Source organism: Pleurodeles waltl, unplaced genomic scaffold (genome assembly GCF_031143425.1).
Source record: "Pleurodeles waltl isolate 20211129_DDA unplaced genomic scaffold, aPleWal1.hap1.20221129 scaffold_39, whole genome shotgun sequence".
Classification (NCBI taxonomy): Eukaryota; Metazoa; Chordata; class Amphibia; order Caudata; family Salamandridae; genus Pleurodeles; species Pleurodeles waltl.
The window spans coordinates 1,295,619-1,318,288 of NW_027150097.1; the positions used below are offsets into that span (position 1 = coordinate 1,295,619).

General features: G+C 50.0%; 1 non-coding gene across 1 annotated transcript; it reads left to right on the forward strand.

Annotated features, from left to right (window-relative positions):
* Positions 1 to 18,495: 18,495 nt before the first annotated feature.
* On the forward strand, positions 18,496 to 18,567 carry TRNAE-UUC (transfer RNA glutamic acid (anticodon UUC)). The gene has a single exon. It is a non-coding gene; the product is annotated as a tRNA-Glu (tRNA).
* The last annotated feature ends 4,103 nt before the right edge of the window (positions 18,568 to 22,670 follow it).

Genomic DNA, 22,670 nt, shown 5'->3' on the forward strand with positions numbered 1-22,670 from the left:
TAATTGGTGCCATTGATGGAACCCATGTGGCTTTAGTACCCCCAAATGACGATGAACAGGTGTACCGAAACAGGAAAAATTACCATTCGATGAATGTCCGGGTGGTCTGTTTGGCAGACCAGTACATCTCCCATGTGAATGCCAAGTTCCCTGGGTCAGTGCATGACGCGTATGTCATGCGAAATAGCAGCATCCCCTACGTGATGGAACTGCTACAGAGACAACGTGTGTGGCTAATAGGTGACTCTGGTTACCCCAACCTGCCGTGGCTACTGACCCCAGTGAGGAATCCCCGGACCCGGGCAGAGGAACGGTACAATGAGGCCCATGGGCGTACTAGGAGGGTGATCGAGCGAACCTTTGGCCTCCTGAAGGCCAGGTTTAGGTGCCTGCATATGACAGGTGGATCCCTGATGTACTCACCAAAGAAGGTGTGCCATATCATCGTGGCCTGCTGTACGATTCACAACCTGGCTTTGCGACGCCAGGTGCCTTTCCTGTAGGAGGATGGTCCAGATGGTGGTGTTGTAGAAGCCGTGGAGCCTGTGGAGAGTGAAGAGGAGGAAGACGACGGGGAGAACACAGACAACAGGGACACTGTTATACAACAGTATTTTCAGTAGCCCACAGGTAAGAATCACCCACGCCATTTCACATTTGCTTAAAGCCTCCTGCATCTCTACTTTCTCAATTTCCCCCCAGTTCTTTGTAGCTAATTTGTTTTTTCCCCTTCCCTTCTCAGTGCTGTATGACTCAGTGCGTGACTTCTGCTTGGTTTGCCCATGAACTACATCGTATTGACATTGGTATGTTGTCATCACTAATTGACTGAACATATATTGAACTGTAATGTGTAATACATTTGTTAAGAATACAGCATGACTCCAAACTGATTTGTGTGCAATATGTGATTTATTTACAGTGCTAGATATTGGTTCATGATATTATGAAGGTGTTGGGTGGGGGTGGAGTAATGTCCATGGCAGAGTCCAGTTCTCAGTCTCACAGGTGCATTGTCCATATGCCTGTGGAAGGATGGAGCAGGGGCAGTTCAAGGTTGGACAGGGTGGCAATGTGGAACAGTGGGATGACTTCAGGGGGTATGTCCTGCTGGCGGGGGTCTTGACATCCTACTCTGTCGTTTTTTTTTATCTCAGGCTCCTCTTGCGGGGTGGTTGTTCTTCAGCAGGAGGTGGGGTTCTGGTGGCCTGTCGTGGTGTTGGGGCCTCCTGTCCACTAGCGCCGGCGGAGGTGGTAGGCTGTTCCTGGTCCGGGCTAGTGACAGGGGCCCTGTGTGGTGCCACATGGTCCCGCAACGTGTCTTCGATCCGGTTGAGGGCCAGGACGATGGTCCCCATTGCGGTCCCGATGTTCCTAAGCTCGTCCCTGAACCCCATGTAGCGTTCCTCCTGCTGTGCCTGGATCTCCGTGAACCTGGCCAGTACCGTCGCCATCGTCTCTTGGGAGTGGTGGTACGCTCCCATGATGGTGGTGAGGGCCTCTTGGAGAGTGGGTTCCCTGGGCCTCTCCTCCCTCCCCTGTCGCACAGCAGCCTTCCGAGCTGCCCGGTTTCCCCCGGCCTCTGTCCCCTGGACGGTGTGCCCGCTACCACTGCCCCCAGGTCCCTGTTGTTGTTGGGGTGGTGGGTTAGCCTGGGTGCCCTGTAGTGGCAGACACACCGCTGATTGACCTGTCCTAGAGACAGAGGCATGGGCCCGCTGGGTGGGAGCTGTGCTGGTGTTGCCAGAGGGGGTTGGGTCTGGTGTGGCCTGTGGCTGCCTGAGGGGAACCGACTGTCCAGAGGTCCCCGATGGTCCGGGCTGGTCATCAGGTTCAGGGTCGACAGAGCTGCTGTCATCACTGGGGGCCTGTTCCGGGGGTGGGATGGACATTTCTGGACCCTCCTGGCCGGTGTGTTGGCGTTCGGGTCCTGCATGGGGTAAGAGAGTATGGTTATTGTTTCTGTGTGTGCAATTGCGTGCGATTTATGGGTGCCCTTGTCCCCCAGTGCTGGCATTCCCTTGGGGGAGGTGTTGTGAGGGTGGTTTGTTGGGGGGGGATGGGTATGTGCAGTGGTCATGCTTAGGTGATGGGTGTCCATAGTTTGTGTTGGCATGCAGGGGTTGGGTTGGGTGGGTTGTGCTGGTGAGACATTCTCAGGGAGGATGTGTGATGGGGGGTTGGGGGTGAGGGTGGGGGTGTGGGTTGGCATGCTGGTGGGGTGGGGGGGATGAAGTAGTTGAGATTCGACTTACCAGAGTCCATTCCTCCAGCTACTCCAGCGAGGCCCTCAGGATGCAGGATGTTCAAGACCTCTTGCTCCCATGATGTGAATTCGGGAGGGGTGGGTGGGGGACCGCCGCCAGTCTTCTGGACCGCGATGTTGTGCCTTGAGACCATTGAGCGCACCTTCCCCCGTAGGTCGTTCCAGCATTTGCGGATGTCGTCCCTATTTCGGGGATGCTGTCCCACCGCGTTGACCCTGTCCACGATCCGCTGCCATAGCTCCGCCTTCCTGGCTATAGTGGTGTGCTGCACCTGTGAGCCGAAGAGCTGGGGTTCAACTCTTAGAATTTCCTCCACCATGACCCGGAGTTCTTGGTCCGAAAACCGTGGGTGTCTTTGGGGTGCCATGGGGTGGTGTGGATGAGGTGTGGGGTGGTGTATGTGGTGATGTGTGTGTTGGTGTGTGGTGCTTTGTGCTTCTATGTGGTGCGTGTGATGGTGTAGTGTGCCTCAGTGTGTATGTCTCTGTATTGTTTGATGTGTCTCTCTCTCCTTCGTCAAAGTTTTGGTTGTAGGGGTTTGTGGGTGATGTGGGTGTGTGTTTTATATCGTATTGATTGTGTGGGAGTGGTGTGTGTATGTGTTTCAGGTGTGTGTATTTAAAATTGTCCAATGTGGCTGTGTTTTGGTGCTGGGTGTGTATTTTGACCGCGGCGGTGTGTACCGCCAATGGAATACCGCGTTTGAATGACCGCCGCGTGGATTCGTGGGTCGTAATGGCATGGGCGTATTTCTGTTGGCGTGGCGGTGGAGGTTTGGTCATCTCCAGTTTATCGCTGCCCGCTGATGTGGCGGACTGCAGTGGAGGTCGGATTTTTGGCGGTTTGGCAGTTGTGGGTCAGAATGACCGTGGCGGCCTACCGCGGCCGCGGCGGTGTTATGGCGGTCTTCTGACCGGCGGTAAGTGCCTTTGACCGCCGAGGTCAGAATGACCCCCTGTGTGTTTGAAAATGCCACTTTTAGAAAGTAGTCACTTTCTTGCTTATGCCATTTCTGTGATTCTGCGTGTTTGTGGATTCCCTGTCTGGGTCAGTTTGACAGTTGGGCTGGTTGCACCTCTCACTAGACAGGGACACAAAGGGAGCTGGGGTGTAGTCTGCATTTCCTGATGAGCCATCTGTGCTAGGAGGGAGGTGCGGAGTGGTCATTCACACCTGAAAGGGCTGTGCCTGCCCTCACACAATGCAGTCTCCAACCCCCTGGTAAGTGTCTGGGGCCTGGCCCGGGCAAGGCAGGATTTCACAATCAAGAGAGACCTTGCTTTGAAGTAGGCCTACTTCAAAGGAGAAAATGGGTATAAGAAGGGCACCCAAAACCACAGACTTTAGAACACTTCTGGAAATCAAGAAGAACCTCTGCCTGGAGAAGAGCTGAAGAGCTGCCCTGCCTGGGACTGTGCTTTGTGGAGCTATCCTACAGTTGCTACTTCTGCATGTGCTAGAGGACAAAGACTGGACTTTGTGTTGCCTTCCTTCTTGTGAAGATCTCCAAGGGCTTGATTTAGAGCTTGCCTCCTGTTGTTTGAAGTCTCAGGAACAGCAAATACTTCTCTCTGCTAGCACTGGAGTCTCTGGAGGGACTCCTACTCTGCCAAGTGGTGCCCATTCTGTTCCTGGGACCCTGAAAGGAGAAGCTGGTAGCCTAAGAGGAAGAAATCCACGCACAGAATGCCGTGCGGGGAAAAGATCAACGCAACCCCGATCTGCGGCTGAAAATTGACGCTCGCCTGCAACGCGACTGAAGAATCGACTCACAGAGGTGAGGAAACGACACGCAGCATCGCTGACAGATGCTGGTGATATCACAACCCACGCTGCGTGGTTTTCAGATCATCGTGCAGCTGAATTTCGGACGCAAACACCGCTGGGTGTGTAAAAACAACGCAAGGCCTGCCCGGACCCGAGAGTGCTGACCGGATCAACGCATCGCTCTCCTGTGGAGAGAAGAAACTACACGCCCCGACCCAATGAAAGGAGAAACAACACAAGGTCTCGCTTGTGAGTGAAATCGACCTATCGCAAGCTCTTTTTGACGCACACTCGCCGGGGTGGGGTTATATTTGACGCACCCAAGGTACATTTTCATGCTAACTGTGTTAGTGTGTGTTTAAAAATACATGAAGACTCTTTTTGCTTTTTAATTGATAACTTGACTTGTGCATTGTGGATTTTTGTCGTTTTGGTCTTGTTTTGTTTAGATAAATATTTCCTATTTTTCTAAACCTGTGTTGTGTCATTTTGTAGTGTTTCCATTAAGTTACTATGTGTGTTGGTACAAATACTTTACACCTAGCACTCTAAAGTTAAGCCTATTGCTTGTGCCAAGCTACCAAGTGGGTAAGCAGGGGTTAGCTGAGGTGATTCTCTTTTATCCTGACTAGAGTGAGGGTCCTTGCTTGAACAGGGGGTAACCTGACTGTCAACTAAAGACCCCATTTCTAACAACTAGTGTATATAATTTGTGTATTACTAACCTCCTATGGGAGTATTGTCTCTATGGTATTTTTGGTATTTGTGTCACCAAAAGAAAGTACCTTTATTTTTGTAACACTGAGTGATTTCTTTCATGTGTGTGAATACTGTATGACTACAGTGGTAATGCATGAGCTTTGCGTGTCTCTTAGATAAGTTTGAGACCACGGGCAGTCCTACTAGCACATGGAGCCCACCAGGCTATTGTCAAATCAAAGAACCGGCTCCAGAGTAAAGTCTGATGCCCCAGACTGAAACAACAAGTGGAAGTTGTGGTTAAAGAGTGCATTGTCTGTCAGGCAAGCAGCGTGCCTGACCCCCCAGCGCCAGTCATCACTGAGGATGGCTCTTGGCAGAGGGTCAGCACCGACTTTGGGAGTCCTCCCGACGGCTCTTTCATGCTAATAGTGGTAGATGACTACTCCTGGTACCCCGAGGTGGAGCTGGTGCCAACTACGTCAGCATCAGTGGTCATCCCAAAGATTGAGAAAATGAAGGCCACCCGCGGCCTCTTTGGTGAGAGCCTCGCAGACAACGGACCCCCCTTTAACAGTTTTGAATGGTCTGGTTTCGTCATATCCAGGAACACCAAGCACCGTTAGATCATGCCCAGGTGGCCCCAAGCGAATGGGGAAGCTGAAAGATTTGTGAAGACGCAGTCAAAAATGATCTGCATCACCATAGCGGAGTCGCAAAATGTTGAGATCGCCTTATACACTTTTCTCCATGAATACAGGGTTATGCCCCATACCACCACCAGAGTCACCCCAAGTCAGCTGTGGTTTGGCAGAGTTATATCTGATGCCATCCCACACCACCCTCTGGGGACCACCCAGGTGAACCCCTAGAACAGATCTATGGAACAGAGGTCCAGCAACAATGACTATGCTTCGCGGAAGCAGAGGTCGCAGAACAACACCATCCTTGTGGGAAACACTGTGCTGGTCAAAGACCGTCACCTAGGAGGCAAATTCCGGCTACCCTTCGAGGCTGAGCTATGGACTGTGACCGCTGTCAAAGGGACCATGATAGCCGGGAGAGCGGGTGATGGCGTTACAAGGAATGTGTCCCAATTGAAGCGTTTCTCTTCTTCCTCACTCTCTGGTAATGGAAGGGACAGCTCTCTGAGCGATGGCTCTCACAGTGACCCTGAGAGTGCTGTTTTTTCACCGGAGTCCTCGATCCGAGGGGGACTCACGCTAGAGGACAGCGGAACAACTCGGCGGCCAACACCACTGGAACATTCACCGTCGGCAGTTGCTCCCGCTCCCCGCGGAAATGTTTTGTCCGCGGGTGGGACTTAAAAGATGCCGTCAGGGCTGTGACCTGTTTGGTACCCCGGCCATGTACTCTTTCCGTTCTCCTAAAGTTAACTGTGGTGTATTGCCACATCCATGCGCAGGCGATCTCCACGGAGATGCCGAATGAGAATACTTGCGCGGTCTCCGTGGAGAAGCATACGTCGCGGACAAGGAGAAAGACAATTGGAAGGCGGACTGGAAGAAGGACGGTTGGGCTGGTTGATGGCTGGGGCAAAAATGTATTAAACTTATTTACCTCATCATTTAACGATCTTCTGTGTCCGTGATTATTGAGCACACCACTTCACACTGGCGACGAGGATGGCTCAATTTTGCCCCAACATCACGGAAGATTCATAGTGATGGCAAACGGCGGCTCAGTCGGACGAGTTCTGGTGTTCATGGTACGCACCCTGTGTTTTCCAATTCAGCACTTTACTGGGTGGATGAGCACCTTTTTTCAAAGGCGAGTCTGTCAACGCAAGGAGCACGCAGCAGCGGAATGCACTGGAGTCGAGTTAAGGCTCGATAAAATGCTCCGGATTTCCTGATTTCCTGGAGGCGCGGTTTCCTCTTAAAGGGATGCTCGTGGAACAACGTTAAAGGGGAGGTGTTTCTCTCTGTTCAGCTGCATCGTCAATGATGGATTCAGATGGTGAAAGATCTGTATAATCTGTATACGGTGATAGGCACACTTTCTTCATCTAAAAGCGCTTTTGCCTGTCGTATAAATTGCATGGTGACAGGCACACCTATTGGAAGTGGGATTTTGATTGAGTTCAAACACGCATTTAATGTGAAAATGTATATAATGGGTATTATGTAGGAAAATTAAGGATTTAAGATTCTGTTTTAATTGCCTGTCATATACATTGCCCGGTGGCAGGCACACCTATTGGAAGTGGGATTTTGTTTGAGTTCAAACACGCATTTAAAGTAAAAATGTGTATGATGGGTATTATATAGGAAATTTGAGGATTTTGGATTTTGTTTTAAGTCTGCAACAGCATATTTAAGTGTTTGTGTTAGTTACTTTAAAATACCTACTGTTTAAAAATGCAGAACGTTACACCCCCTCCCTTTTTCTTAAGACATATTCTTGGTCTAAGTGGAAGAAAATGTTTGTTCACTATGCTAGAGTGTGTGGACCAACACTCAGCGCAGAGAGGAAACACGCACTTTTGATGCACTGTTTGGGGGGTGAAGGTCAAGAGGTACTCGAAAACTTACCAGATTTAAGTCTTGAAGAGTCTAGAAATCTAAATGAATACGAATTGTGTATTAGGAAATTGGACAAACATTACATACCGAGAGTCGGTACAATAATGGAGAGGTACTATTTTGGGAGAAGGGAACAAGGGAACGATGAATCGGTGGAAGAGTACATTACTAGTTTGAGGAAACTTGCAGCCTCTTAAAAATTTGGATCATTAGTGGACGAAAGAATTAGAGATCAATTTGTGTTAAGGTGCAGTAGTGACAAAATTAGGGAAGAATTGTGGTTAAAGGATGAACCACCTCTGGAAGAAGTGATCTTGGTAGCGAAAGGAGTTGAGCATATGCTTATGAACTAGGTAGTAACAAGGTTATGACTGGTGAATCTACGAAGGTGGATGAGGTGGTATGTGAAGTGAAATGAGGAAAAAAGATGATGAGTCAAAGTTTAAAGGAGAATGCTTTCGATGTGGAAGAACTGCCCACAAAGCTAATGCTAGCAATTGTCCAGCTCTAAATGTAGTGTGCAATGAGTGTGGGAGACAAGGTCACTAATATAGATGTTGTTGTAACAAGAAGAAGAAGTATGGTAACAGCAACACGATGAGAGAGATTAAAGAAGTGTCTCAGGAAGTGGTTTTCCAAGTTAAAACAAGGGAGACAAGTGAGGAACATCCAAGTGAAGTGATGAAAGTAGAGGGTGTTGATCTTTTGATGAGGTTTGATTCATGTTCGCAATTAACAATAATTTCCAAGAAAAGCTTTGATTTATTAGCAAATAAAGATAGAGTTTTAAATAAAATGGATATACGTCCAGGTGGATATGGTGGACAACCAATTAAAATGTTAGGATACTTTGAGGGTCATCTTGAACTAAAAGGGAGACATTTAGTAGGAAAAGTATATGTGTCCAATCAGGGGGACAATCTTTTAAGTTGAGCACATCAAAGATTGTTGGGGGTTGTATTGAATCCCAATGCACAACCACAAGTGCAGTGTGTTAAGGGTGTGGAAGGAGAGATAGTCTCTGAATTTCCTGAAGTGTTTTTGGAGAAGTTAGGTTGTCTAAAAGGATACAGACATAGAATTAGATTGAAGAAGGGTGCCATTCCAGTAGTAGCTAAAGTGAGGAAAATACCTTTGGCGCTACAGAGCCGGTGAGGTCAGAACTTAAGAGACTGCAGGATTTGGGTATAATAGAGGAAGTGGAAGCAACAGAATGGTTGGCACCCATTGTAGTAGCAAGGAAGGGAGAGGGAGACATCAGATTATGTGTGGACTTTAGGGCTCTAGACAGAGAAGTTGTAGTTGACAGATTTCCTCTTCCAAATATTGAAGAAATTGTGTCCACGATTGGAGGAGCGAATTTTTTTTCCACCCTAGACTTAACGTCGGCATACCATCAGGTAGAGCTGGAAGAGAGTTCATAGGAGTTGATGGCATTCATCACACCTTTTGGCGCCTTTAAATTTAAGAGGATGCCTTTGGGACTAGTATCAGCAGCCTCTGTGTTCCAACGCATTATGCACAAGGATTTGGGGAATGTAGGGGGTGTGAAATGTTATCAGGACGATGTTTTGATCTTTGCAGACACAGTTGGGAGAACTTTGGGAGCGTGTGAGGTTAGTATTGAGGAGATTAAGTCAAGCTGGTTTTACTCTTAAAAATAAAAAATTTCGGTTTGGTTTAACGGAAGTCGAGTACCTAGGACATTTAATCACAGGGGAAGGTGTAAAGCCCAAACCTGAGTTAGTCACGACAATAAAAAAATTATTATCTCCCCAAACCAAGGAAGAAGTGAATTCATTTTTGGGGATGGTAGAGTACTATGGGAGGTACATCAAGAATTTTTCTGAGAAAACTGCGAACATGAGACTTCTTTTAAAGAAGGGAAAGGAGTTTATTTGGGACACTGAATGTGAAAAGGAATTTATTAAGATTAAGGAAGAATTGGATAATGCTCTGTGTCTTCAGGCTTTTAAACCGGACAAGCCTACTATTATTGTCACTGATGCCAGTGCGAAGGGTTTGGGTGCAATCTTGATGCTAGATGACAAAGGGAAGAAGTATTTAATTGCTTGTGCATCTAAAACTTTGAGTGGAGCTGAAAAGAATTACTCAGTAATTGAAAGGGAGTCATTGGCCATTCACTGTGCACTGAGGATATTCAGGCATTTTGTCTGAGGTACTGAGTTTGTGGTGCTGCCCGATCATAAACCTTTAGTTGAGGTATTTTGCAGCAAAGGCTTGAATTCTATTTCTGCAAGAATAAGGAGGTGTATTATTTCTCTACAAGAGTTCAGATTTAAAGTGGAATATCTGCCGGGAGCGTTGAATTTTAGCGCAGGTTGTCTGTCCAGGTTAGTTGTGGAAGATGTTAAGGAGGGTGAAAAAGGATTACATGGACAGGAAGATAATGATTGTGAATTATTCTGTGATGTATGTGAGATTACATGTGGGGTGATAACTGAGCGAGAGTGAAAAGAAGCGGTGAATGATGATGTAGAACTGCGTGAGGTGTGCGAAGCATTAGAGAGTGGAAGATTTAGATCACTGAATAGAGTATGGTGTTTGGTAAGAAATGAATTAGCAGTGGATAATGGCATGCTGCTGAGAGGCACAAGATTGGTTCCACCTGAAGTATTAAGGGTTAGGATAATGAACCAAGCTCATGAAGGTCATCTGGGAATTGTTAAGACAAAAGAAAATTTGAAGGAGTGTTTCTGGTGGCCAGGAATGGATTTGGAGGTGGAACGTGTGGTCAGAGAGTGTATACAATGTTCACAGAGTGATAAAATATTGAGAACTCGCAATGTACCAATGTGTTGTAGGCAGTTGCCATGTAAACCCTGGGATGAAGTTGCTATAGATATTGTTGGCCCATTATCAGGTGAACATTCTACCACATTTCTGATTGTATTAATAGATTTATATTCCAGGTGGGTGGAGGTCAAAAGTGTATGTGATGTCTCCTCTTCCAGTGTGATAAGTTTCTTAGAAGACATTTTTAGGAAAGAAGGTTTTCCTAAATCTTTGTTATCGGACAATGGTCCACAATTGTGTTCTACAAGCTTTGAGAAATTTATGAGTGAGTGTGGCATCAAGCACAAAAGGTCAGCGATATATCATCCCGAGACAAATGGTGTTGTAGAGAGATTTAATAAATGTATTAAAGAAAGTATCCAACTGGCAAATGCGAACACTTTGAATTGGAGGACAGAGCTGTTAAAGAGGATCACAAGTTATCGATTTTCACCGCATGCTACCACTGGGAAATCTCCTTTTGTTCTGTTCAAGAAGAGGTTACCTAATACGAAGTTGTGTCCTGGCTGGATGGAGTGGAAGAAAAATTGTTTCAATTTAGACAGTTCTGATTGGCGGGACAGGGAATTAAGACTTTTAGAGAAGAGGAAACAAGAATTTGATGCAAGAAAGAAAGTTTCGAAAGTGAAGCTAGCTGTAGGTGATGTGGTGAAGATTCACACCCATAGGGTGTGTAAAAGGATCAAACTTCACAAGACCCTTTGTGGTAATCAAACTATTTAAAAACGCTATAAAAACTTCTGATGGGAGAATTTGGAACATGAACCGAGTGGTTCGGATTAAGGATGTGGTGCAAAGTATTGAAGGTAAAAGCAGAAGTAGTTCTGAGTCAAGAACACAAAATGACAGCTCGTGTGGTGTTACTAGGTGTAACGGGATAAGGAGAAGTTGTCGGAGGAAAATCTCTCCTGAGCATCTTAAAGACTATGGGGGTTATTACAACTTTGGAGGAGGTGTTAATCCGTCCCAAAAGTGACGGTAAAGTGACGGATATACCACCAGCCGTAGTACAAGTCCATTATATCCTATGGAACTTGTAATACGGCTGGTGGTATATCCGTCACATTTGGCACGGATTAACACCTCCTCCAAAGTTGTAATAACCCCCTATGTTCTAAATTGAATGTAAATTGTTCAATGGGGTGTGGGGTTGTGTTTATTCTGTGATTTCAACAGGCAATATTGCATCCACTTTCTGATTGTGCATCTAGAAATAAAGGTTGTGGGGTCACTGGTTGAGTTGCACTGTTTGGGAAATATTTGAATACTGTTGTTTGGTTGTTTTGGTCTATGTTCATGATTTTATATGTAGTTATCATACTTTTCTATGTCAAAATTTGTTCATTATAAGAGAGGGAGATGTGTGGTGTATTGCCACATCCACGCGCAGGCGATCTCCACGGAGATGCCGAATGAGAATACTCGCGCGGTCTCCGTGGAGAAGCATACGTCGCGGAGGAGGAGAAAGATGGTTGGAAGGCGGACTGGAAGAAGGACGGTTAGGCTGGTTGATGGCTGGGGCAAAAATGTATTAAACTTATTTACCTCATCATTTAAGGATCTTCCGTGTCCATGATTATTGAGCACACCACTTCACATTAACCTTTTTAATTTTCTTTGTTCTTGGGGAGGAATGTAGTGTTTACCCAAGTCAGGTCAAACTACTGTGCGATCCCCAGAGAGAGGGGGGATTTATAGTCACACCCCTCCCCCTGGGACCTAATGGTTGAGCCGGAGTGAGGTGGGCAGAAGGGATAAATATGAAAGAAAGAGCAGGAGCCAGGTAGTGGCAGCATAGAGGAGTTTGAATAAAGCGAGTTTTCCTGTTGTCCGCACACCAGTCTCAGGCCGACTCTACAGGGGGGTCACAGGTCACCCCTGGACGGAGAGTGTCAGGATTTAGGGACAAATGCTTCTGCAGCACTGGCCCGGCCCCTCCGAGCTACCTGTCAGTCCTGCCAGTTCCATCAGGTCAGAGGGTCAATGCCGGGATCTGGCCGGATGCAGTGGATATTTCGCTATTTCATTTCACATCCGGGTGGTTTGTAAACCTCTCAAACACTATTATCACCTGATTCTACAGCGCTCGGGCAAAAAGATTCACTTTCTGGCGCTGGTCAGAAAGTGCAAGGGGAGGGTGCAAGGGGGGGTGAGGGGGCGTCATAGACAGTTCTACTGTCACGGTCACTGTACAGTGCTAGAGAAGGGGTCACCGCGCAGCGCTGTAATGAGGATCACTGCAGTGCTAGAGAAGGGGGTCACTGTGCAGCGCTGTAATGAGGGTCACTGTACAGTGCTAGAGAAGGGGTTCACTGCAATGCATTAATGAGGGTCACTGTGCAGCTCTATAGAAGCGGTCACCATGCAGTGCTGTAATGAGGACCACTGTGCAGCGCTGTAATGAGATCACTGTACAGTGCTAGGGAAGGGGTCACCGTGCAGCGCTGTAATGAGGGTCACTGTAAAGTGCTAGAGAAGGGGTTATTGTGCAGCGTTATAGAAGCGGTCACCATGCAGTGCAGTAATGAGGGTCACTGTGCAGCGCTGTAATGAGGGCCAATGTACAGTGCTGTAATCAGGGTCACTGGCTCCCGCCTCCCAGCTGCTCCTCCCTCCCCCCTCCCTTCTTAATGGCTGGCGCTGCGCGTCGCGAGTGAGCGAACTCTGACCTGTTTTAGGTCCTGAGCTCGCCCCCCACGACCGCAGCACCAATCTGCTGCCTCCTGCCTCTGTCCCACGACCACGCTGCCGTCTGCGTGTTCGAGGCCCTCCTCCACCCGCAGGCATCCTCCTGCGCCTCATCCCTGGTGGCTAGTGGGCTCACTTGACCCGTGTGCCGCTTCCGCCGTCCCGTAAGTTGTTTTTCGTTTTTCTGCACCTCGCCGCCGGCGCGTCTGCCCCCATTGTGCCCCCCTGATTGCTGTCTCCCCGATCGTGTATTGTGCCAGTATTGTATTTCTTATTGTGTGGTTTTTCTTATTGTGACTGCCTTTAGTTTTGCTCGTTTTCTGTGTTTTTGCCCCTTGTGCGCTCCCCGATCCCTGCCGCTGCCTCCCTGCGGCCCCGCCCCCCTCGTGCCCCCATTTGCCGCTCCCTCCCGCCTCCCAGCTGCTCCTCCCTCCCCCCTCCCTTCTTAATGGCTGGCGCTGCGCGTCGCGAGTGAGCGAACTCTGACCTGTTTTAGGTCCTGAGCTCGCCCCCCACGACCGCAGCACCAACCTGCTGCCTCCTGCCTCTGTCCCACGACCACGCTGCCGTCTGCGTGTTCGAGGCCCTCCTCCACCCGCAGGCATCCTCCTGCGCCTCATCCCTGGTGGCTAGTGGGCTCACTTGACCCGTGTGCCGCTTCCGCCGTCCCGTAAGTTGTTTTTCGTTTTTCTGCGCCTCGCCGCCGGCGCTTCTGCCCCCATTGTGTCCCCCTGATTGCTGTCTCCCCGATCGTGTATTGTGCCAGTATTGTATTTCTTATTGTGTGGTTTTTCTTATTGTGACTGCCTTTAGTTTTGCTCGTTTTCTGTGTTTTTGCCCCTTGTGCGCTCCCCGATCCCTGCCGCTGCCTCCCTGCGGCCCCGCCCACCTCGCGCCCCCATTTGCCGCTCCCTCCCGCCTCCCGCCTCCCAGCTGCTCCTCCCTCCCCCCTCCCTTCTTAATGGCTGGCGCTGCGCGTCCGCGCCGCGCCAGAGGCAAGCCCGTCTGCGCCCGTCTGCGCCCGTCCGCGCCTGGACCGGGCCCAGCGCCACACCCCCTGGTCCTCGCGCCCCCCGCGTCCGCTACTCAGCCAACGAACTCCGCGCTTTCAACACCGGCTCCTCCACGGAGTGCTTCCTGGCGTCCCCGAAGCACACTAAAGGACCTTTTTCCTGCCGCTCCTGCAACTTCTCCTGCATCAGAACGACAAAACCAACAATAGAATCACTCAACCCCAACCACCTGAACTGCATCCTCATCAACACCCGCTCCGCACGAAAACACGCCATCGAGCTCTGGGATTTGCTCGACTCCACTGCACCCGACGTGGCCTTCCTGACCGAAACCTGGTGGAACGACTCCTCGGCTCCGGACATCGCCATCGCCATACCGGACGGTTACAAAATCACCAGAAGAGACCGAACCAACGGAATCGGCGGCGGAATAGCCATCGCTCACAAAGCTTCCCTCAAAATCCACACCCACACTGACGACACCCTCAAGACTGCCGAACACCTCCACTTCCAGATCTACACAGACCCCAACACGACCCTCAGAGGAACCCTCATATACCGCCCTCCAGGACCAAGAGCCCCCTTCAGCGACACCATCGCCGACCTCGCAAGCACCCACGCCCTCGCTTCCCCGGATTATATCCTCCTGGGAGACCTAAACTACCATATGGAAAATATCAACGACGTCAACACCGCAGCACTGACCTCCAACCTCCTCAACCTCGGACTCCGCCAGCTGGTCAACACTCCCACCCACACCGCTGGACACACCCTCGACCCCCTCTTCACCTCAAGCAACCACATCTCTTTCAGCCACACCTCCGAACTCTACTGGACCGACCATCACTGCGTCCATTTCTCCTATAAGAAAATTACCGAGCAACACCGCATCCATCTACCCCCCTACCGCCGCTGGGGCAAAGTCACCCAAGACCAACTGACCAGCACCCTCGTTAAAAACCCTCCACCCGTCGCGACCGACCCGAGCACAGCCGCCATCAACCTCCATCAATGGATCCTCGACTGCGCCAACACCTTAGCCCCACTCAAGAAGCCCACCGCCAACCAAGGAAAGAAAAAACCAGCCTGGTTCACAGACGAACTAACCACCTCCAAAAGCCGTTGTCAGAAGCTCAAAAAGAAATGGATCCTAGAACGCACGCCCGACAACCTCGCCTCCCTCAAAGACGCAAACCGTGAACACCACCAACGGATCCGCGTCGCCAAGCGCGCCCACTTCACCGAACGCATCAACAACAACGCCCACGACTGCAAAGAACTCTTCGGCATCGTGAAAGAACTCTCAAATCCAAAAGCCAACGCCAACGACATCCCGCCCTCCCAGAAACTCTGCGACGACCTCTCCACCTTCTTCCACCAGAAAATCGCTACCATCCACAACAGCTTCAACACCGGCCCACCGCCAGATCCCCCCCCCCGACGTCTCCAACCGCGACTGCCACCTCACCGCCTGGACCCACGTGGACGACGCAGAAACCATGGCAACCATGAACACCATCCACTCAGGCTCCCCCACGGACCCATGCCCTCATCATGTTTTCAACACAGCCAACGCCACCATCGCCCCCAAACTCCGCAAGATCATCAACCTCTCCTTCACTTCCGCCACCTTCCCGGACAGCTGGAAACACGCTGAAATCCAACCCCTCCTCAAGAAACCCAAGGCCGACCCCAACGATCTCAAAAACTTCTGCCCGATCTCTCTCCTCCCTTTTCCAGCAAAAGTCATCGAGAAGATCGTCAACACACAACTCACCCACTTCCTCGAAGACAACTCCATCCTGGACCCCTCACAATCCGGATTCAGACGAAACCACAGCACGGAGACTGCTCTCCTCGCCGCCACAGATGACATCAGACATCAAATGGACAACGGCGAAACCTCGGCCCTCATCCTTCTCGACCTATCAGCCGCTTTTGACACAGTCTGCCACTGCACCCTACTGACCCGCCTCCAGGAAGCCGGCATCCAAGACAAAGCCCTCCACTGGATCTCATCCTTTCTCTCCGACAGAACTCAGAGAGTCCGACTCTCCCCCTTTCGCTCCAAATCCACCAACCTCATCTGCGGCGTCCCCCAAGGATCCTCCCTCAGCCCTACTTTGTTCAACGTCTACATAGCCCCCCTCGCAAAACTGGCCCGCCAGCATCACCTCCTACGCCGACGACACCCAACTCGTCCTCTCCCTGACCAAAGACCCACTCACCGCCAAAACAAACCTCCACGAAGGACTAAAATCCATCGCCGAATGGATGAACAACAGTCGCCTGAAACTCAACTCCGACAAGACGGAAATCCTCATCCTCGGGCGCTCTCCTTCGGCCTGGAACGACTCATGGTGGCCCGCCGACCTCGGACCCCCACCCACCCCTGCCAGCCACGCAAGAAACCTCGGCTTCATCCTGGACTCTGCACTCACCATGTCCAAACAGGTCAGCACCGTCTCCTCCTCCTGTTTCAACACCCTCCGCATGCTCCGCAGAATCTTCAAGTGGATTCCAACAGAGACCAGAAAGATGGTGACCCAAGCCCTCGTCAGCAGCAGACTTGACTACGGCAACGCACTCTACACAGGCATCCCAACCAAAGACATCAAACGACTCCAGCGTATCCAAAATGCCTCCGCCCGACTGATCCTCGACATACCCCGCCGATGTCACATCTCCCCTCACCTGAGGGAACTCCACTGGCTCCCGGTGGAGAAGAGGATCACCTTTAAACTCCTCACCCACGCTTACAAGGCACTTCACAACGCCGGACCCTCCTACCTCAACTCCAGACTCAATTTCTACGCTCCCACACGTCAACTTCGATCCGCCAACCTCGCCCTCGCCGTCGTCCCCTGAATCCAGCGCAAGACCTGCAGCGGCAGATCCTTCTCCTTCCTCGCCGCCAAGTCCTGGAACTCTCTCCCCACATCTCTTCGCCAGACCCAGGACCTCCTCACCTTCAGGAGACTCCTCAAAACCTGGCTTTTCGACCGCTAACTGCAGCACACCTCCACCCCCCCCTCTTCCCCCCAGCGCCTTGAAACCCTGACGGGTACATAGCGCGCTTTATAAATATCGTGATTGATTGATTGATTGATTGATTGTGCAGCGCCAAATGGCCGGCTTTGTGTGTACTTCTATGAGAAGCTCATTCTTTGCAGCGCTGGAATGGGGTCGACTCGTTTGACTGCTGCCTTAAAAGGCACTGTACACTGCAGTAATGGGTGCAGTAATAGGTGCAGATATGAGTGCTTCAATGAGTGTACTAACGAGTGCAGGACTGAGTGCAGCAATAACTAGTGCATTGATGATTGCGATAATGAGTGCAATAATGAGTGCGGTGGCGAGTGCAGTAATAACCTCAGTACTGAGTGTAGCAATGAGTGCAGTAATGAGTGCGGTAGCGACTGTAGTAAAAACTGCAGTAGTGTGTGTAGCAATGACTGCAGCGTTGAGTGCAATAATGAGTAAATAAGTGCAGCATTCAGTGCAATATTGAGTGCAGTGATGAGTGCACTAATAAGTGAGCGCATTCAGTACAATAATGATTTCCGGCCTGTAGTTCAGCAATGAGGACCAGTGTGCAGTAGAGAAGGCCACAGTCTGCAGTGCTGTAATGAGAGTCGTTCTGGACAGTGTTGTCAAGAGATGGGCACAGTTTACTTGTCACAGGAGTGTGACTGCCCTAATGCATTGATTATCGCTCCTGGTGCAGTGCTGTGTACTGCTGTCACGACGGTCATTCAGTGCAGCGCTGCAGTGATGGCCAGGCTCTACACATCTGCAGTAGACATGGTTTGCAGTAATGAGGGTGACTTTGCAGTGATGCAGTGAGTGCCTCGGTGCAGTCCGCTAGGTGATATAGCAGTGAAGCTCACTCTGTGCAATGCTGCAGCGAGGGCCACTTTTAAGTGATGCAGTGAAGCCACGCTCTACAGTGCTGCAGTGAGAGTCACCCTCTGCAGTGCTGCTGTGTCACCACCTACATGCCACAGTGAGGGTCACTCTGTGCAGACCTACAGTGTGTCACCATGTAGAGTTCTGCATTGAGTGTCACCCTGTGCAGTGCTGCTGTGTCAGCGTGTACACTGCCACAGTGACGGGCGCTCTATCTAGAGCTGCACTGTGTCACCACGTAGAGTTCTGCTGTGAGTGTCACTCTGTGCAGTGCTCCTATGTCGCCATGCACACTGCCACAGTGAGGGGTCACCCTGTGCAGTGCTGCTGTGACACCAGGTTCAGTCCTGCAGTGCTGTACTGTCAGGTAATGCAGTGCTCCTGTGTCACTATGTACATTGCCACAGTGAGGGTCACTCTGCGCAGTGCTGCTGTGTCACCACGTAGAGTTGTGCAGTGAGTGTGAATGTGCAGCGTTGCTGTAAGGGTCAGACTGCAGTGAACGGACCCGGTGCAGTGCTGCAGTGCTGCTCGGTGTGTGATGTGCAGTGCTGTGTGTTTTCATATTGAGGTGTTCTTCTGTCATCTCCCTGAATATCCCGAGACTGTCTATGTTGTAAAGAGCGATGAGCACAACTCGGGTTCCTTGTTAGAGTGAAGTTTGTGTCCTTATTCCTTGTGTGTCCAGCTCCCCGCAGTGCAGACACTGGCAGCTCACTGAAGGCTGCAGGAGGCGCTGCGGGGCAGAGGCCTCTATTTATAAAGAGACCCGGGCAGGTCACACACCGCTCCCATATGGTCTAGCGGTTAGGATTCCTGGTTTTCACCCAGGCGGCCCGGGTTCGACTCCCGGTATGGGAAGGACACATTTTTATTGTGGCCGGACATTTTCTTCCTCCTTAATTCCGCCGCAGCTCGTGCAGAGGTCACATATTTCTCCTGCTTCTTCCGTCTCTTCACCGAGAGGAGTTCACCGACCCCTCCAGGTCTCACCTGCACCTCGCTGCGGGGCTTCCAAGTAACTTCACAAGAGGAACCGGACGATTCTGTTCAAACCCGCGCTTTATTCTCCTGTAAAATGCGCTCATTACATGTTCTGCTCGCTCCACATGGGGAGAGAGCGGGGGTTTAACTGAAGCCTGGGAAGGAAAGGGTCCGTTTCATTCCTTTCACAAGACGCTTCATAAGGTTTCTAAGCGCTAGAAGTGCCAGGTAAATGAAAGGGTGTGAGTCAGAGGGCGTTTAAAAGCGGACGTGACTTCTATGCGCCCTTTAAAAACAATCCAGGCTGCAGCTCTGGGTGTTTGTGTATTTCCTTGTTAAAGATCCCTTTTTACATATACCTGGAGCTTTGTATGAAATGTAAAAGTAGAAGGACCTGTACTGTATGAAAAAATCAATAGGTCGCTATAGATCTCCCCACCCACCCCCACCCAGTCTTGTCACTCGCAGCGTTGGAGCCGCAGAGACATCCGGTTCCATGATTCCAGATCTGAGTTCAAATTTCTGGGGGACCTGAAGCGTCTGCCCACTTTACGAACGTTAACAGTTATTAACCAATGGTGAATTAAAGCGCCCACGTGCCCTTCTCCTATTTTATAAGCGCAGAGACACAGAAGAGATCATGTGTGCTTTAGAAGAAGGCCCCAGACGGCTTCACCAGCTCCCACAGCAGCAGTGAAGATATTCACCACTGAGACATCCTCTGCAGGGAGGACTCACAAACCCGCTGACAATCTTTCTGAACACAAAACACTTCAATTCAGTGACCTGCTCTGTACTCGCAAGGCAGTGATGAGACACTTTTTGTGGCTTACCGCCGCTTTGTAAATATGGCTCCTTTACACACATCACAGCGTGAAAGGGGCGTGAAAAAGGTGTTGTTGTGCTCTTTCTACCCCAACTCCCATTGCATTTTGACAATGCCCGGATTTACGAGAAATCTTAAACCTGAGGCAGCGCCAAAAACTAACGCCACCCCAGGGATGGCGTTCGAATGGCGCAACATGAAGAAATACTTTTAATTCTCCTCATTTTTGCTTGTCCTTTGTGTGCTGGATTCTGCGGCACACATAGAGCAAAATGCCATCAGTGATTGTTTATGTGCAGGAAGGGATACCTTTATGCACATAAACAATCATTCCCTCAACACAGGCCCCCTTACCCTCTGGTGCCAGCATGCGTGCGTTGGCGATAGGCAGCTAATTTTAGCACCAGCACTAGGGGAACCGCAGGGCTGCGCCGCATTCTCGTAAATATGGCTCATCCCTGCGTTTCTGAAGTGGTGCAGCGCTGGCAATGTTGGTGCACAGACGCACTGCACAACTTTATTGTAAATGAGTCCCTAAGTGAGCAAAAACACAGGGCTTCATTCACAAGGGGTCTGCACCACCTGTGCGTCATGTTTTTTTGATGCACTGGCAGGCCAGGCTGCAGGGACGTATCTTCAATGCCATGCAAAGCCAGTTTGCGTGGCTTTAGATGGCCTTGTAGATACGGCCTCCTTTCACGCATTACTCTACGGGAAAGGGGCGCTCCATGGGTGTTGCTGCAGGTGTTCCCATGCAACACCCATGGAATCTGACGCATTCCCAGAATTACAAGTCTCAGAATGCGTCAGAATCCTACACAACCTCAGGGCTGGCATAATGGTGATGAAACAGGGAGAAACAACATTATTTCACCCCATTTATTCCTCTTTGTATATGTGCTGCATCCTGTAGCACACATTGAAAGAGGAAAATGTCTCACATGATTGTTTTTGTGCAGGAAGGTGTCCACTCCTGCAGATAAACAATCATCCTCACAATGCAGGTACCCTTTCACTATGGTGCAAGGATGCTGCATTGGCACATGGCAGCAATTTGTGCGCCAGCTCTGGCGACAAGGACAGGAATGTGTTATATGTTGTAGTTACAATGCATGCTTGCCCTTTTGTTTTGATGCAGGACAGCACAACAAAAAGCTTGCGACGCTGCCCTGAGCCAAAACTTTGTAAATGAGGCCCACAGTATTTTGTAAAATAACCAAACATTTTCAAGACTTTTAAAGCAGAAAGGGACAGTGTGTGTGTGTAAGTGTTTGTTTGTGTGTATGTACAGTGGTGAAATCCTCACTATACTCGACTGAAGGCACCTGCACCCAACTATTTATCAGAAAATACATTTATTAGGCGGGTGTAACACCCAAAACATCCTCCCTGGAGCTGCACCCCTGAGTAAATTCACTATTTGTTCTCCGACCACGTCTGGACGCTGACTGCAATTTGATGCAAATTGTATAAGATACATTTATTAGTCAAGGACAACATAACTGAGCTGGAGGGTTTAGAAGAGCTCCCAGCATCCTGGTGATGTCACTGTGCGTCATAGCTCTACTTATCAGCTGGGACCAGGGCCACACCCACGGGGAGGAAGAGGCAGCCCTTGTATTGTGTAAAACACACACAACATAAGTTATTTGTTAATGGCAGAGTCTTGCGAAAACAGCCTTAATTTAAATTAACTGTATTCACCTTGGATTGCATGTAAAGCACACACAAAGACGAGGCAAGGACAGCCCATCCCTGTAGTGTGGGTTTCCCCCATTTAAAAGGTTATCTATGTTGCAGATCTAGACTGTTAGACCTAACAGCAGGGGTGGTCATTCCCCAACTTTTTGCCTGCCTCCCTCCCCTTTTCTGACACTGTTTTTGCTGGCTTTAGGACTCTGTGCGCTTTACCACTGCTAACCAGTGCAAACGTGTATGTGCTCTCTCCCCTTCACATTGTAACATTGGTTCCTATGAGACCAGGAAGCAGTGTCTCCAGTCATGGCCGGAGCGCAGAGGAAAGGAGGGAGGAGAGAGCATTCCAGCGAGATTAAAATTAGATGCAAAGGAGGGGAGAGCTGAGGCTGAAAGAGCCTTGGCTGAAATGTGGAGGGAGATGACATTGATAAGTGTTTTTTTGCTTATGAAGTTGCACTGAGGGCACATGGGTTCCTGGAGAGCACTGGTGGTTGGGCCTGTGGAAACACGTCCTGAGACTTGGGAGGGACACACTTCTGACATTAGAGGTTGGGGTCCAGACCAAGTACACTCCTATGAAAGCCATTTTGACTGCCAACTTTGGGCTGACCCCTGAGAAGTATCGCCAAAGACTCAGGGACAGCAGCAAGCTCCCCAACCAATCCTGGGTAGACTTTGTTTATTATTACAGCAAGGCACTGAATGGCTGGGTCCGGGGCAGCAAGTCAGTGATTATGTGGGGTCGTATAGTTTGATCCTGAGAGAACACATGCTCAGTATTTGTTTCACATTGTTGTGCCTGCACCTAGTTAACAGTAATCTGACTGATCCCAGGAAGCTTGCTGGGTAGGCGGACCTCTAAGCAACACCAGAGTGTCCAAAAAGGTATCTGGGGAGTGGGAGGGGGGGGGGAAGAGGGGGGGGGCACCCACAAAGGTGGTCAGTGTTCCCAACAGAAGAAAGAGGGGATAGAAATACTTAAAAATAAGGAGTTCACTAAATGCTCCCAAAATAATTCCGAAGGGAATAGTGCTAACCAGACCCAGTCTGATCCTAAGAAGAAAGGGTTCTTTGATCATAAGACAGGGAGGTGGGTTCCCCAATGTGCGGAGGGCTCCAAGTATGTCCACTCTAATGGTGACTCTAAATGTACAAAGAGGGCTCATCCCCTCACTGGTGGGCAGACACCTGGCTTGGCTAATTTAGCGCTCAGGGAGGAGGTAGTCACAGTTAGCTTTGGGGAGCAGGCAGAGGTAACCCTAGTGTCCCTAGGAGATGCAGAAATGGTGCCAAATGCCCACGTGCCTGCCAATACTTCTAAGTATAGGCAGTGAGTCACCATTAATGGGCAGCAGGTGGAGGCTATGCATGACACAGGAGCCAGCATGACTACTGTCAGGGGTCAGCTGGTGTCAGCAGAGCAGATCCTACCAAAAACATTCCAGTAAGTCATAGT